The 17,442-nt window shown below is 42.0% G+C and overlaps 1 protein-coding gene across 3 annotated transcripts in view; it reads right to left on the bottom strand.

Moving 5' to 3' along the window:
- Positions 1–16,406, bottom strand: part of adgrl2a (adhesion G protein-coupled receptor L2a) — a 95,974-nt gene extending 79,568 nt beyond the window's left edge. For all 3 annotated transcript variants that reach the window (XM_083970747.1, XM_083970745.1, XM_083970746.1), the window contains exon 1: positions 15,629–16,406. The gene's annotated coding sequence lies outside the window, so the exon portion shown is untranslated. The remainder of the gene's footprint in view (positions 1–15,628) is intronic.
- Positions 16,407–17,442: the final 1,036 nt, after the last annotated feature.

Here is a 17,442-nt window from a genome sequence, read left to right as displayed (position 1 = left end):
AATGCCGGTGCATGCAAAAGCCAGAGCGTGTGACATAAGTGTGGTGCTTGTCATGCTCATTGCTCTTAGTGTTTGCACCATTCATCATTTTTATGAGCCACTCAATTAATCGATTAGAGTACTCCCCACTGGTCAGGACATATGGCTACTAAATTAAGCAATCACGAGCCGAACCCTGGAACACTCTACCTCATCAATACATTTATGGAGACAAAAATGGAAGCACTGTCAAAAAACAAATTCAAGAGATGGAGAAAGGATCTACTGCAGGTGCAGATTTACATGTTTATCACTGAATATTCCTCAATTCAAAAATATCAATATTTGTGTAGCTTATGTTTTTTATTGGGTCTTGCATGTTATTTTTCAACTGTACCCCTAGGCGCTGAGTGCTACACTGCCCTCTGCCTGATTGTATATTTAATCCATAGCCTCATAATCACTTTAGCAATGCAACAAAAATCCCATTAGAGCTGATAGATACCTACACCTGTCTGTCCACATGGATTATAACCAGATGATTTACCATGGTAACAAAGTTTTAATGCGGGTTCCATACATTTTTAGTTGTAATTTTGATGTTTTACTGGGAAGTGAAGTGGATTATCTCGAATGAAATTTCAAAATGTCATTTCCACTTGCTGATAGCACAAAACTATTCCTTTCAGGTCTGTTGAGATAAGAATGATTCAGCCAGAGCCGTTAAACGGTGTCTTTGCCAAATGTTCCTCCGCTTACGAATTAATAGGCTGACATTAATACAGCAAGATAAATAGGAAGGTCAGGAATGGGAGCCCTGCCATTATATGGGTATCTCATGGTGATAGTACCTGCCAATCAAGTCCAATAAGTCCTTGACACGGCACGGTTCACCTTGGAATACACAGAGCGCATGCAATATGTAGTGTATACTCCCCTGTCCAGAAACCTGCTCCAATTAGCATGTGTACATAAATACTTTCTGTTCTGAGAGTACATTAGGACACCATAAAGGAAACATTTGTTGTGTGATCCAGTTTTCCATGGCTAAATTAGTCAAAACAAATCAGGGATTATACATAGTGAGCTCGGCAGTTGGCCCAGACACTCTCCCAAACTCATCTTCTCAATTTCAGCACGAGTACATCATTGTTGCATTCATGCAAAAAATAATACAATGCAGCGAGGCTCAGCAAAGTCAAGCGGCTGGGACAGAAACGCGAACAGCTGCACATTCACAGCAACACACAGCTACAGGGGTGTCAAGTGAAAAAAAAAAAAAAGTGCCTCAGAGTCATTGGTGTTGTCCTGCTTTAAACCCAACAATGGTGAACAAATAAATGACCAGCGGAGGTCAGAGATTTGTTCATTGGGGTCACATTCGCTGAAAAGCTGTTACTGAGTTCTGCCGCTTGTGTAACTTTATTTATTTTTTGTGTTGCCCCACTCATCAAAAACAACGTGTTTGTTTGCAGGAGAAAAAAAGGGGGGGACAGAGCCCTTTTGGATGCACAGGGCCTGGTTTTAGTCTATGATAACAATGTGCTGTATTTACTCGGATATGCACCAGTAAGCAGCTTCTGTGACCCTCCCTCCCTCCCTCTCCCCGATTTAAAAAATGAGCAGCTGAATGGTTAAAAACCCCATCCCTTCTATTAAGAACCTCCCCATCAATAATGCACTGTGATCGTGAGGCGTTATTAAACAGGATGATTAATTTTTAAGGTAGTGGGCAGCAACACAAAACACGGCGAAGGTAACGGAGAAGATGACTTGTGTGAGACATTTAAAATGGAAGGAGGGCGGGCAGGAAAATAAGCCATTTATCCATGTCCTTGCTCATCTAAGAAACAAAAGGGAAAGTGAGCAATTATCCTTGGGACCAAAAAATTGGGAGGGCTGTTTTATATCTACCTTTGAATGAAAGATGTGTAAATCCTTCAATTACCTCCAATGTACCCATCCTGATATTGAGTCGTAGCCCGTTTTGCACTACCCACACCTCAATTGTGTAAAAGCTCCAAAATCCTTTTCTTTCTTTCTTTGTTTGCTTTGCTTGTTGAGCTACATCTCCTCCTTTGTGACTGGTATATTTACCAGTGGCTTAATAATAGCTTTTACCTGGATTAACCTCATCATTGGACTCAAGCATCTGCAATATATTTCTCTCTCCTTCTCTCTCTCTCTCTCTCTCTGTCTCTCTGTGTGCGCACACTCTGCTGAGGAAAAGACACTTCTTCCTTAAATTACTTTAAGATCCTAAAAATGCAGTTACTCTGGAAGCAGTGATTGCGTTTCCAGAGAGCGGTGGATATTTTGATTTTTGAAGGGTGCTAATTCTTTCACATGAGAGGCATGGTGCATGATGTGGCCCGACCTTGGCTCAGTGTCTAATTGAGGCTTTTAACCTTTCTGTGGCTCAGAGGAAGGACAAACGCCAACCACAAAAAAAATAAGAAACGGGGCATAATCTCACTGAAATAGAAAACAGTGAAAAAGGATCTTACCCTCACAGAAGAAGCAATATTATACAAATGATTTCAGCAGTGGAGTGGATCTACTGTAGCACATTCCTATCCCAGTGCTGCCGTGTCTATTTTCAATCTTAAGGAGGGCATGAATGCCTTTTGTCAGACAGGGGAAGCGGCGTGTGTCAACCTAAAACAAGGTATAGCACTGTGTCTCTCGTCAGGAAGCTCAGACAAAGGAAGTGGGTGCCGTCTTCCCTCCATGCAATCACTTGTCAGCCCTAAATCTTCACTCAGCACCGGCCTGACAGGTAATGGTGCTTGTTAAACCTGATGAAGGTATATTGGCCTTTTTTTTCAAAGACACATGTCAAGACAGTGTCTAAAAGGCATTTAGCTGCTGCTCAGAAGCGAATGCTTTACACGTCGGGCTCAGGTTCACAATAACATGAAACATATTCTCCAAAAAAAAAAGGAGAGTATTACAATAAAGACACACAAGCACCATATTATATAAAACAATATATATATATTTGTGTCTAATAGTAATGCACAGCAACATAACAAAAATCGCACATTAAATTGCTTTGAATTTTCAGCCCGCATCATTAGAATTGTGCAGTTTCGGTGTCACTAATCCCTGCCCTCTCCCCACCTTCAGCTGTGAAAGAGAGAGGACAGTTTTGGGGCCGAGCCTTCTCCACAGTGTTCATTAACATAACATCAGCACTGTGTGGGGGATTGTGATGCAAACAAGCACAGATTGGCTCATTCCAGCCCCCTATTTTAATAACTAAGGTGCTATAGGCTCTCGCCCCTGCCTGCTCACTGTACAATGGAGCAGCCACTCACTTAGAGACTGAGAGAGAAACAGACAGAAAGAGAGAGAGGGGGGGGGAGAGAGAGTAGATATTTAAATATGAGACAAGTTTCAGCCCCAGTGTGGATGAGAGAGATGTCATCAAACACTTGGCTTACACTCAGTAGTTTGCATCCCACTGGTAAAAGATGACAAAACAGGGACAATTATAAAAATATATTGTTCAGCATATTTGGTTAAAAAGCACTACAGTATGTCACACGGGCAAAAAGAGATCTCTTTTCAAGAATATTCCCCAGTTTCCAGCTGACCATGATTCAGGCTTGACATGATTAAAAAAAATTATGTAAATGAATCCGTGGCTTATGTTATCGTCCCCTGCCACCCACAGTAGGACAGCAGATACAGCAATCGCCGCTTCTGCACCTTGTGTATGTTTAATATGTGTTTGCTCTTTGTGATAACAAAAGGAGGAGGGGGGGACAAAATAGGGCTTTCTTTTTTTTCCTTCTTCTTTTTTTCTCTCTCTCTGAATAACTGGACCAAAGTCAGGGAATCTAAAGACACAAGGAGAGCGAGCGGGCAGATACAGGAGGCTGTCAAGCGGACTGCGATAAAACATTTACCGGAATTATCACCCTGTCATAGGGCTCTCCTGTTTTGAATACCAAAGGGTTTCAAATTCCAAAACAAACTCTGAAAGGTTGACCAATTTCGTGCACTGCCAAACGATAGTGGATGGCGGTACGGGTCGCACCTTTGAACTGCGGCGCCGCAGGTAGAACGGAGCAGAGATCTTAATCTCTGTATCTCCGGATAGGTAATCCACTGAAGTAAATGGTAAATGGGAAATGGACTGCATATACCACTCAATGTGCTTTACACTACAGGTCACATTCACATCCTATTGGGTCTTACCGAAGGACACTTCTGTGGTTGCTTGAGGGGGCCGGAAATCGAACTGGCGACCTCCTGATTAGTGGAGAACATTGCTCTACTTACTGAGTCACACCCTGGCCCTGGTGTAATTGTTACAGTTGTAAATTAGACAAAATAATGACCGTCTATGAATATGAAGTGAGCGTGATAACAAAGTCCCATGGCAGGAGAGATGGTAATTCTTTGACAAGGACTCTTGCTGGGGAGGAAAATTTTCCTCTGAACGACAGCAGGCGTCTCTGTGAGGTGTTTCTTAACGCCATGCGCCATTCACAGCAACATAATGCGCTCAGTTGCACAGATGAAAGATAATGTGTTATTTGTCTAAAATAGCTGGTAGATTATGTCATAGAGGGGAGTTTTACCTTTGCCTGAACGCAATCAACAACTGCTGTCTCAGTGTATAATTACTTTGCTACAAAGTAAAGGAGACACGAGGATGACACGGGCTGAACTGTGCATTTTACATAATTAATATGGTCTTTTTATTTCAGTGTGAACATGTAGAAGTAACTTTCTTCAGCTTACATACAATGATCTAACGTCTTCCTCTGCAGCAGAGTGAAAACACACCACCTAATTAAGTGTGATAATGATTAAAAAAACAACAACAAAAAAACATTATGACGCTCTACTGTTAACCAAGCCAGGTGTTCACAAATTGAACATATCTCAAGGGAGGACATCTGCATCATGACGGAACTAAAAATGTCACAAACATCAACTCAAAAGTCAAGTCTCGATTCACCTCGTTAAGTGTGACTTAGCAGAAAAGAAAAGGGAACTGAGTGAACGACATAACAAAACGGATTAATATCAGTGATCAAGAGAAATTATGAACTTGCTAATAAACACGGAGCCCTGTCATGTGAGTACTTCCATCTCTGCCATCCTTTCATGTCCTGTACACCAAAACATCTACAGCGTCAATTAGGACTATTGTTTGGGGCTATTTCCTCATGCTCCAGTTGAATGAATCAAGTTATGAAAGCTTCATTACACTTTTCTGTCTTGGCGCAAAATGTTTAACTTCTGTTAAAGTTTAAATACCAAGTATGCAGCCGAGAGCGTCTTGTGGCAGTGACTTCAGAATATTTTATTCTGTCCTCCAGTAATGTCTGTACCCCCCACCCCCTCCCTCCCCTTTACTACACTGCTTCAAGTATACACAGTAAGCCACAAGCCTTTTAAGGTGAGAGAGTAAAAGATTTATTTGTTTTTTTTTTGGCCCTTGCAGTAAAAGTGAGTAGGTGTTGCAAATGTCTGCAAACATTCACCATCTCTCGCTCACTTTTCGGCTTCACTGTCCCGTAGCTACATTTCAGCGATGCCATTTACAAGAGCAAAAGTTCCTAGGGTTCATCACAGGCAGAACTTTTAAAGCTATGCTAAATATCTAAACAAAATATACTGCCCCACCTCCGTACTCAGTGAGATGTTATCGGACAAAGCTCAGCAAACTTTTCCATCCTTTAGGCAGGTCTCGGCCTCTTGGAGCTGCAGCTCCTCGCCTACCCCTGGGCCTGCTGGACCTATTTCTGATGGTAATGGCTGCAGGAGCCGCATCCTGTCAGCTCACTCCAGACTCACTGGTAATCAGCTCAGGCTGATGAATGACAGAAATGCTACTGGCTCCACTTTTTGCAACGACAAAAAAAAAAAAAATTCACCCGTTTCTGCCCCCCCCCCCTCTCTCCCATTTCACTGTCCTCTTTACACTGCCTTTTCCCCCCATTTCCATCAACTACCACAGAATAGCACTCATCACACTGGTTCAGCTGCTGGTGCTGAAGCTAAAAATGAAACACGCGTTGCCTGGCACAGATGCAGTACTTGAGAATTTGTGCAGCTTGCTCAGAGCCGTTTTGTCTGGTCATTATTTAACCTTGCTTTGACTTTATTATTGGTGAAACATAATGACAAAAACATGTGATCGCTTTGACACTCCCCTTTATTGTAGGGATTGAGATTTAAAAAAAAAATGTTTTCATTTTCTTGCCGATGTTGGCTTTTATGCAATTATCATTAATTAGCCAGTGAATAATCGTGTCACCTATGTCCAGAAAGTCATTTCAGACTTTACTGACTGATTTTATGTGGTCAGTCAGCCACATAAAACAGTCTGTAAAATAAAAAGGATTTTTCAGACATTAAAACCAAATTACAATTGTACTTCTTCACTATGAAAATTGCGTTAGCCGTGTAGTTGATTAGTTCTATTTTAACGGCGCTGATTGCGCAACTGCAATTATTTTTAAGGGTAGTTTGACAATCAGAGAGGGAAAAGAACAAACCTTTTCTCTCTTTTTGCTTTCCAAAGAAAACCACATGTCACTTAATTTGATGATTACATTTTTTCCAGATAGACTGAAGGCTCAAAATTCTCCTTTATCGACTGAAAAAAAGTTGCACTACTTAAACTAAATAAACCATTAAAAACCCATTAGATGAAAAGAACTCATCACTCTAAAGCTATATACAAATGTTTTCCTTTAAGCTGATGGTTTAGTGACACGTAGTCTTCACAGGACAGCGACCCAGGAATAATATTGAATGTCTTATAGCGACGATTAAAAATAAAATCCGTCTTGATATTAGCTCTGAACCAGCTGTCGATGCTGCATATGTTATCCATATATGTGCTTTCCTGATTTAAGCAAATCTATAAAGTAGCCTGCTCTGCATGACTGTCGGTTTGTAGCTAATTCTATTCCTTCTTGCTCCTCCACATCTCACTTGCAGTGATAACATACCAGGTGTGAAGTATAGAGGCTGCAGTTGTCACACTCGTCTTAATTACTAAAACCAGTGCTGGGAGCTGAGGAGCTGAATTGGACAAACAGGTCAGTCTAATGGTTAAAGCAGTCAGGGTAACGTGTGATTTATAGCAGAATTCACACCAGCAGAGACGCCTCACACCTCATTTAGAAGGAGGCATGATGAATGATTGGGGCAGCTTGTATATGTCTTTTTCCTGTGCAAGCTGCCAGAGAGATCAAATCGTACAGAGACACACACCGAGGTGTCAATATTAAGCATTCCAGTTTTCACTATAAATACATGAATAATCTACACACACACACACACACACACACACACACACACACACATATTCTGGGGCTCAATTTATCTGCAGTATTTAAGATGTTCATTACCTAACCCCCGAGTCTCCCCCCTCCCCAGCAGTGGAGGAGGAGTTGGATCCAACAGGCAGCAGTGAATGCCAGGCCTGGCACAGCTGTACAAGCAAAGCTGTAAAGAGAAGTCACCGGCCACTGTCGCTCAATCTTCCCCTACGTTAATCCCACACTATCTGCATTCACGTCAGACCCACTCCTCATGTCCCTGCATTGCTTTTCACACTCCTACATTCAATTTGGCAGGAAAGCAGGAAAGTGGACATGTTGCATCACTTCTCCTGGCTGAAAATCCTCTCGGCATTGTTCCCCTCCAATAATCTTTTTCTGAGACAGCATGATGGCTGTGTTATGATGTACAATTGATCCAACAGTCATTTTCTGCAATATATTTCTTGCTTCTTGTTTTCTCTTTCAGGTATTCAGTCAACCAAATAAAGTGTGTGCACAAATGGAGGTTTGGTTATGTTACTCCAATACTAGATGCTTGCTCTGTGACTTTTAACAGCAGCATAGCAAATATGAGTACATATGAGATTTAAAAGCCTTTAATGCTCCTGAATCTCTTCTTAGCTGATCAGATCATCTTCTGAATGGCCTCAATACACAAGCAGGGCGTAAGTGTGTGTGTGTGTGTGTGTGTGTGTGTGTGTGTGTGTGTGTGTGTGTGTGTGTGTGTGTGTGTGTGTGTGTGTGTGTGTGTGTGTGAGAGAGAGAGAGAGAGAGAGAGAGAGAGAGAGCGTGTGCACAAGAGTCAGCTCCATTTATCTGTATTCATCATTCACAATATTATGGGGAGACAACATGCTGTCATATCATACCCCACAATGTTACTGTAGCTGGACAAATGCGCTGAAGAATGGAGACTCAAGTGGTGGTCAGGTTTTACTAAGCCAGCACTCTTCAACCCTACTATGTTTTACAGATGGGAATTTTATACCCAAGCCAAATCCTGGCCCTGAGGGCAGAAATTTTATTTCAACAACTCTTTTTGGGAGTGACATTTTGTCCTCTGTTTTCAAATGTTTTCCCAAGAAGCTTCTCTCCAGTTGACCCAAACCAGAGACCATTGCCTCTGGCTTGTCACGGAGAGAAAAGAGTGATGCGGCTCTATGGGCAACAGAGAGGGAGGCTCTGTACTGAGACAGCAGCAGGTGCAGCTGTGACAGTTGCCGTGTTGTTGCTAGCCCCACACTGTAGTCAAGATGAGGTTCACAGATGTAGCCACTCAGTGCAGTGGTTTATTGGCTGCCTGAAACAATGCATCTCTGTCAAGAACAACTCCTCCTAAGGCCATTTCAGTCTAAGAGTGCTCTGTATGAAACAAGGCGTAGAAAAACCTCATTCTGACACATAAGGTCAATTCTACTCCACAGCAACACAATCAAAGCGCCCTCTGCTCAGGCAAAAAAACAAAACAAATTCTAACCTGAAGCAATCACACCAAAATATTAAGGTTTAAATAGTATTTTCACACCACAAGGTTTGTCTGTTGAAAGCGTAATAATAATATTAATAAAGATAACAATAAAATATAACTAATCCATTCAAATTGTTTGTTTATCTGTAATTTTCCTATAATTTCAATGCAATATAATTCAATAAATAGCACAAAATTTGAACCACGCATTGCTACAAGCATTCTCACTTTGTCAAAACACATTTCTGATTAATTATTACCGAGCCTCCCTCTAACGCGCATGCTTCTTAAGTCAACCAAGCACCACCCAAGGCTGCACTTTACCCCCAGGTGGATCTCGCAAGACATGCATTCCAATCAAGCGACACTTTCAATAAATTGCGCCAACAGGAAATTAATGGCACCCATTTTGCCATGACTTTTTTTTCTTGTCTCGGAGAGAAAGCAAACCTGGTTTCTTTCTTGAATTCAGATGCTCGAAGTAGTCCGCAAAGTCCAATCCAAGGTAGATTTGGGTTTTTTGTGTTGTTGAATCTCACGAGTGGTGGAGATCTGAGATAATATGACTGTTGTTTTCCTGTAAAGCACCCAGTCTCTGCTTGTTCAATTACTGGAAGGAGCCTCAACGAGGGCGGTTAAATCATTTGCAGAGACATTATCTACGCAGAGAGAAAGAAAGAGAAAGAGAGAGGGGGGAGAGAGGGAGAAAGGGAGAAAGGGAGAAAGGGATAGGGAGAGAGAAAGAGAGAGAGAGGGAGGGAGGGGGAGGGAGAGGGAGAGAGAGCGAGAGAGAGAGAGAGAGAGAGAGAGAGAGAGAGAGAGAGCAGACATAGGGGCCAAACTTTAGTCTGCAGAGGAAACAGAAACATTTTTTGTGGACCACACATGGAGGGCACTGCGAGGATAAAAGCAGCAGGATTCATGATTCACTGCAGAAAATTAATAGACTAATAGAGTTCTCTCTGTTTCAATGCCAAAAACCACATCATAAGCTAAAATTGTTTTCATTACAGGTGATGAGAGATATCTGTAGATTTTAAAAAATGCACCGAGAATTCGAGTGAGCCACTGCTGCAAACTTCATTCTTCCTCACATATGTCGCCTCCAAACAAAACCAACTCACAAGTGCTCATCTGTCAGCGTGAGCAATCATTAAGAGATAATTTGATTGTTTTTTCAACCTCGGCTGTGTTTGATGTCTCTGGCATGGTGGCAATTGAACAGACAATTATTTTGTTGATTAGCTTAGTTTTCAGCAACTTACCATGCCTGTGATATTCCTCTGAAACTCCCAGACCAGACGCTCAACTCCATCTGACTTGGCAACTACATTACAGGAACAAGGCTTCCACACTCTCCCAACTAAATACTGTACAATAAAATATCATTTATCAAGCCCCTCAGTCTTGCAAATAAGCCAACCCAGATAACCAAATAAGCTTATATGAGGAAATATGTGCTGATGCACATATACATTACATCAGATATGATCCGCTCATGAGAAGGATTTCGACTGATAATTTGCCAGCACCCAGTGTTTTAGAGTGCACTTGCATATCTCTTTTTTTTTTACACACTTTCAGACGTACTGTTTTATTCTAATATATATAGCTTCAGCGGATTGTTGCTATGCTACTGTTTTTAATTCATCAGTTAAAAGTTCCTAAAGGATACGTTACTCTACACAAAAGGCATTCGTATGATTTAATAGATACATCTGAATTACAGCAGCGATAATAACAATACAAAAGTCGAAAAAAAGTTAAAAAAAAAAAAAAAAAAAAACACCTGCCATCTGAACAATATAAAAATGTTGCTTACCAGTTTTGCAGTTTGCTGGGATAAAGCCCGCCTGAATATACTGAAGAACGCCCACAGCCCAACGGGAAATTACATTTTTGTAAAAAATTTGAAAAAAGGCAAAAAAAAATAAAAATAAAAACTTGCAATGAGTCACAATCGTCAAGGACAACAGCAGCCTATACGGAGGAAATATATTGCTCAGGCATGTTTACCCAACACCATTCCTAAATAACAGCCCTGTCTTGTTGGAAAAGGGGCTTTTAAGTGTGGATGTGCTTCGCTCTCCTATAATCCAGCCGAGACATTACTCCTTCCCCTGGCAGACGTCCGCAGATCCCCCCTCTCTCCCAGCCAGGCCTTGCTCTCGGCTGCTATGGCAGAGCCGCAATAACTGCTGTTTGCTTAGAGCCTTGCCTCCCAGGTTCTCCTCTGTCACACAGAAATTGAATATTTTCCCAAATAGTGTTGCAGCTGTGCACAGATAAGGACAAGTCCTGTTCACACAGCACAAAGAATAAGACAGGGTTAGTGTGTGTGTGTGTGTGTGTGTGTGTGTGTGTGGGTGTGTGTGTGTGTGTGTGTGGGTGTGGGTGTGGGTGTGGGTGTGGGTGTGGGTGGGTGGGTGAATGTGTGTGTGTGTGTATGGGTGTGGGTGTGTGCTGTCTATATTGTTAGTCTTTAATTTAAAAAAAAAAGAATAAATGTAACTAATTGAATGAAAGCAAATGAAATAACTATCTTGTTTAAAATGTAATTATGAAAACAATTAAGCTCTTTTGTATCATTACAAATATATTTGCAATGTTCTAATTATCCTCAAATTATCCAATAGAAAGTAACTGCTGCTCATACAACTGCTTTAATTTTAATCTGTGAAATAATAATCTGAACAAATGACATTTAAAATCCCACAACGCTGATAAATGTGTGTAAAGTTGTTTTTTCATCTTTCTTTCTTTCTTTCTTTCTGCCCGGCGTATTTATTAGCAGACATTTCCTGCACTTGTCTTGGGAGTGACCTGAACACACACCGCTAATAGCACACAGCTTATCTTATCCGAAACCCAGGTAGTGTTTTCAACATGATGTTAAATACGGAGGCTACGATCAGAAAGCAGGCCAATATGTTGCACACGTTATTTTATGACCAGAGGACGGGACTTTTCACGACCCACTTCTGCACTTTGCACTTCCTTTTTTCTTCTGAAACACCCTTCAGTGCACGGAGTGAGTGAAGCAATGAACAAGAGATGCCAGATAAGCTCATGGAGGCTGCCACTTAACCGGAGCACAGAGAGCTATACGAGAGCCATCGGCTAATATCCATGTTGCTCCTTGTCACCAGAGTTTGAATTGACCCTCACTTTCGACAGCTCGCGTCCTTGCTGTGTAATGTTCTGCTAGGAAATTATTTAGGCAAGCAGAAAGTTTCACCTGCCATTTCAGGGGTATACCGAATCCCCTGCTGCACCAGAGGCCTTTGGCAAGTGGAAACAAATGTTTCACAAAATGGCAGGGAGGGGAACACACTGGCGCACAGCGTTTTACTGATTGCCAATCGTAAAATAAAATCAGTCATGAAAGGGGAGGTATTCAGGCCCACCAAAGGCCTGCACATTGCATCAAATTTGCCATAGCTTTCTTTTACAGCCTTGTTTATTCGCTTTAATGGCGAGCAGTTATCCGCACAGTATGGCTCCATGTAGGTGGTTAGCAGCAGAAAAGATTGCATCTGAAAACACAAACCCACAATTTATGTGCCAAACAAGCAACGGGATGTAAATCTGAATGCTTTAACTCCCTGCAATCCTCCACTTCTGACACGTTCGAAACCTCACCACAGCTAACATCATCACCATTTGTAAGGCATGCAACTTGCAATTGCCCCTCGTTCTTTATACACTGTTAGCGATCAAAGACTATGAGCTAGTGAATTAGAAAAAAAAAATACAGAACATCAGCTCGAATTTGATGCTCACTGCAGACCAAAGCTCAACGTCCCTACAGTATAACGCTGGGCACAAGCAATCCATCCCGCCACAATGCATCCTTTAATTTAGTCATATGGACGCGCCAGTCGCAGCTCACACAAAGACAACAGGCTGATACCCACGCTTGTGAGACAGTACAGCGAAAAATACAAAGTGAGCAAATGCTGCCACTGGTCAGCGTGCGTGAGCTCTAATTGAATTAAATCCATAACAAATTACCTAAATGAAGCCAGAGTGGAAGTTTCTGGCCTGTTGTCGTAATTTTAAAATCTGCAGAGGCTATGAAAGCTGCATTATGATCTGTTCAATGCACCAGTCAAACATCCATACATGGTGCAAAACCTCAGCTGCTGTTCTGAAGGGGGGTGGTGGAGGAGGAGGAGGAGGATGGGGGCAAAATAAAAAATAAAGAAAAACATCCCAGCAGAAAATGAAGCAACAGTCCGTAATGTCAAAAAATTGGAATGCGTTCACACCCACTCACTAATTCACACTCAGTGGCTTAAGAGTCTCGTGTGCTGCAAGAGGGTGATTTAAAAGAGTTGAGAATCGAGTGATATGTCACACTGTGCATCCCCCGCTTACACACACATAAAAAAAACAAAAAAAAGAAAACACATAGAAGTGTGCTGGGCAGTATTGATCCGAAAGTCGACATGAACGCAGAAGCAAAGAGATCTGCAATCTGGTGCTCTAGCAGATCAAGAGCAGCTGCAGTTCTTTGAAACCGGACGCACTTCCACTGAAACAAGGCTATAGACTGAAAAAGGTACTCTCTCTCTCTCTGGCTGGGCTCAAAGATAAAATGCACATAATGGCATGCTCGAGCTAAAGATATCAAGCAACCAGACATTTGAGAAGACAGTTTCCTTCTTAAATCCGCACTCACAAGTAGTTTGCATTACCTCCATCGAGTGTAGATACACCTGTTTCCAAGGCGCTGACAAATGGTGGAATAACTGTTTTGCTTTTGTTTTAATGAAGAACCCAAGCAGAAAAACTTGTGTGAGATTTTATAATTGTTTCTTATATTCCACTTTGTACCAGATGTTTTTTTCTCATCCCCACCCCCTCCTCAGTGTTACAATATTTGCTCTTTGTGAATCACTGTACAATTTTTCTGTTGTGTGAAAGCTGCCATTCTCCCCCATCACCACGTAAACAAATTCGAGCGAGATTATGTTATACACAAGATGTCACACAGACCTACTTACGAGAATGAGGGGAAGATACACAAGTCTTTTCAGTTTTATCAGCTCACACACTTATTCTCCAGCCTTTTCAGGCTCAACCTAAAAACCTGTAGCAGAAAATACGACTCCTTCCATTGTGCAAAGGCTCTGACCACTTTGATATGCTAATATGTTCCTTCCAAACAGCTGGAATTTGCACTTGCATTAATTCAAAGATTTTTTTGTTTAGCATGCACAAACACGTGAAAATAGAGTTCCCCAATAAAAAAGGGACTGAAGGAGCTGTGTAACCCCTGAAGCCTGATAAAAAAGTGTGTATTAGCTTATTTCATACACATTCCTGAAGACTCAAGACTTATTCACGACTGAGTTGCCTTTGTATTTAACTGAATGTCACTGTGGTGAGGGCGATGAAGCCACTTCATCATCTCAAGGATGAAGTCTCAGAAAAAGTGGTGCAGCATTACCTATTCAACTTTGGTTACTATATCTGTTCATTTAAATGCATATTTAATTATAAAACCTACACAAATGTCACATTTTACAGGATTTATCTTCCTCCACAGGATGATGAATGTGTTCTACAGAGACATTAAAAGACCAAGAGAGACACACTCATGGACCCTGATCCAAGCAGGAATTCATAGCTCTCTCTCTTTTGAGATCAGACGCACCATCCAAAAAAAAAAAAGCACAAAAAAAGCACCACAACAACAACAACAAATCCAGCGGTGCACGTGAAGGATGGAGCTAAATTTATCCCCCAAAGCACTGATCGATCACTGAGGACTGCTTGCTGTGCATCACCGGCTGACCGGCTGTGTTGCTTCTCGGGGCCAAGAGAGGCACACACCGCGTGTGCGTTTCTGCTCTCCTTTACTCTTTAACACATGGTTGACAAGACGCGTTCAGAATCGGTAGGCCTAAATAATACATGTGCAGAAAAAGGATCTAATTTTACTGCCACTCTGCGCCAACTGCGTATGAGTTAAGTCCAAGCAGTCATATCCACCTCCAGTTCACCTTGCATATGTTTTCTTTTCTTTCTTTCTTTTCTTTTTTTTTTGAATGATTATTCCTCCCCTTGGTTCATTTCCTTACGATTGTGTCCCATTGCATCATGGGCTATGTCTCTGTGGCCAAAACTAATTATTACACTGGTAGGCGAGGCTTTACTATTTTCTTTTTGCTTCTTCTTTCTTTTCTTTTCTTTCTTTGGACAAATAGCCCTAGTCCCAATTATAATGGATTAGTCTGTGAATGCTCTCAAGAATTACACCGACATCGCCTCTCAGGTCACAGCTTCCAGCATAAATCCCTATTGAAAACCAACAACACCATCAGTAGATTTAAAAAAAAAAAAACCTACCTCCACCAAACTCCAACCTCAACTTTAAAGCAACAAATTCCACTTAAATGCAGCTTTCCCCCCTCTTACATGTTCTGGTTCACGCAAACGCGCCCTCTCCAGTGTATTTCTTTAAATAGTTTCCATTCAGCCAAACTAGCCCAACAAACCAATCCACACATCTGGTTATGTTTCCATTAACCACTTTTCAATTAACCCGTCGGACTATTTAAATCACTATAAAAACGGAGGTGTTGCGTTTAATGACTTACTCAAATCATGTCTCGCTTGTAAAAAAAAAAAAAAAAATGTTTTAACCTTTTTTGCTTATAAAAAGTAGCAATGATATACTGTAAGACTTTAGTGGTGGTCATTATTTTTTTAATAAGTTCCAAAAACAACTGAAGTGACCAGGCAAAACCAGAAAAAGTTACTCTGGCTACTCCTCATCAACTGGTAGAGAGCAGCTAGGAGGTCGGATTTTTTTTTTTTAAGTGGTGGTGCAGAAAAGGAAGAAAAGTAGACTTACCTTTCTTGAAAAGCAGTGAAGCCAAACAAGGCTTAAATGTTGTCAGTGCAGAGGAGACGTGAGTAGTTTAAAAAATAAATAATGATAATAAAAAATGTCAGTCTGATGGGAACTCCCCTGCAGCGAAGAGAGTGGGTCTGCAGGTCTGAGGCATGCTCCCCTTATCTGGGACAGAGGCTGGCTGGTTGTATCAGGCGGCAGGTCCCCCTCTCAGCCCGTACATTCCCCTGCACCGGACGCCGCACACTTCCATGGCAAAGCAAGGTGCTGCTGCTGCTGGTGGTGGTGGAGCTGCTGCTGCTGCTGCTGTTGTGCTGTGCGCTCAAGTCCAAACTCATCAACAGCTCACATGCAGCCTTCTCTGTAAGCAGCTCAGTTCAGAGTCGGGCTCTCTGCTCGTCTTGTTTCGCCTTCACTCCCGCAAGCAGAAAACAAACAAGGAGGACAACCAGAGGAGTTCAATAAAAAGATCAGTTTTTTTTCTTTCTTTTTTCAAAAAAAAAAAAAAAAAAGATAGAGTGGTAGATAAAGAGTGTGGGGCTTTAGTGTCTTGTCTGGTGACGGGGGGTGGGGGGGGAGAAGATCACAGCGCTTCCTCCCGGCTTACTTTGGCTGCCGACGCCGCTCTCTGTCTCTCTCCTGTGGGCTTTCTTTCTGAATGGAGGCTGCGAAGAAGTGGGCAAGTTTCAGCGGCTCGCCTCTGGAAAAGATCCCGCTCACAGTGTTGAGACACTTGGTGGAAGCAGCGCGGAGCGGGGGCTTCCAGTAAACAGCGCCAGTGCAGAGGAGAGCAGGCTGCCGTCTGCAGGAGCAGTCTGAGCGAGAGGACTCCTGCAAAACCAGACATGGACTCCGCAATCCGCGAGGACTCGGAGTCTAGACCCGTGTGCACGACACTAATCACATTAACTTACTATCATGCCCGGCAGGACTCAGCTCAGTTTTTTTTAAATATATATTTATAAAAACACTCAGATGATTCAACTACATCATACTAAAAAGAAGGAGGTTATCAATTCACACCCCTCCTCCGCTCCTTCTCTGTTCAGAGATGCAACTGCTTGGCTTCCTTTTGGGCATGAGAGGCCCCAGACAGCCCTAGACTATTCAACCAATGACAGAGGACTCATTTTACTGTAATACTACCAAGCATCAAAAGGAACATGGAAGTACAGGCACAGCCCCCCCTCCCCTCCTTCTCCACACTCACTCACTCACTCACTCACTCCAACTGGCCCCACAGGATAACAGGCTGGCCCGAGCAGCAGTGGTCAAGCCTCTGCTGCTGGTCCTGCTGGTGGAGCCAAGCAAGAATCTACTCTCCATTCAGAGTATGGTGTGTGTGTGTGTGTGTGTGTGTGTGTGTGTGTGTGTGTGTGTGTGTGTGTGTGTGTGTGTGTGTGTGTGTGTGTGTGTGTGTGTGTATTTTCTTTTACATGATTCATGACACCATACCGATGCAGTGAGGTTTTTGTTGTTGTTGTTTTTTGGTCAGGCTGCTGTGGTTTTTGACCTTTGCACTTTGAAACTGTACTGTAGGCCGCTGCTGCAATGTTGAGAATCCACATTTGTGTTTATTTAGAAAAAAATGCAGGTGATTATTATTTTATACAGACTTTCCAAAGGGACACTGGTTTTGAAATAAAGCCGAGCTCTTCATATATGACTTTCCTTTTCATTAAAACCTCATAAAGGAGTTAAATATATATTTCTCCATCTGGGAAAATCTGATTTTCAGTGCAGCAGATATTTTTTATTTGTTCAGAGCCTCTATCTCTAAATAGGAAAGCCTATAAATAAACAAAACACATGTA

Source organism: Trachurus trachurus (genome assembly GCF_905171665.1).
Source record: "Trachurus trachurus genome assembly, chromosome: 4".
NCBI lineage: Eukaryota > Metazoa > Chordata > Actinopteri > Carangiformes > Carangidae > Trachurus > Trachurus trachurus.
This window is presented reverse-complemented; position numbering and strand designations above follow the sequence as displayed.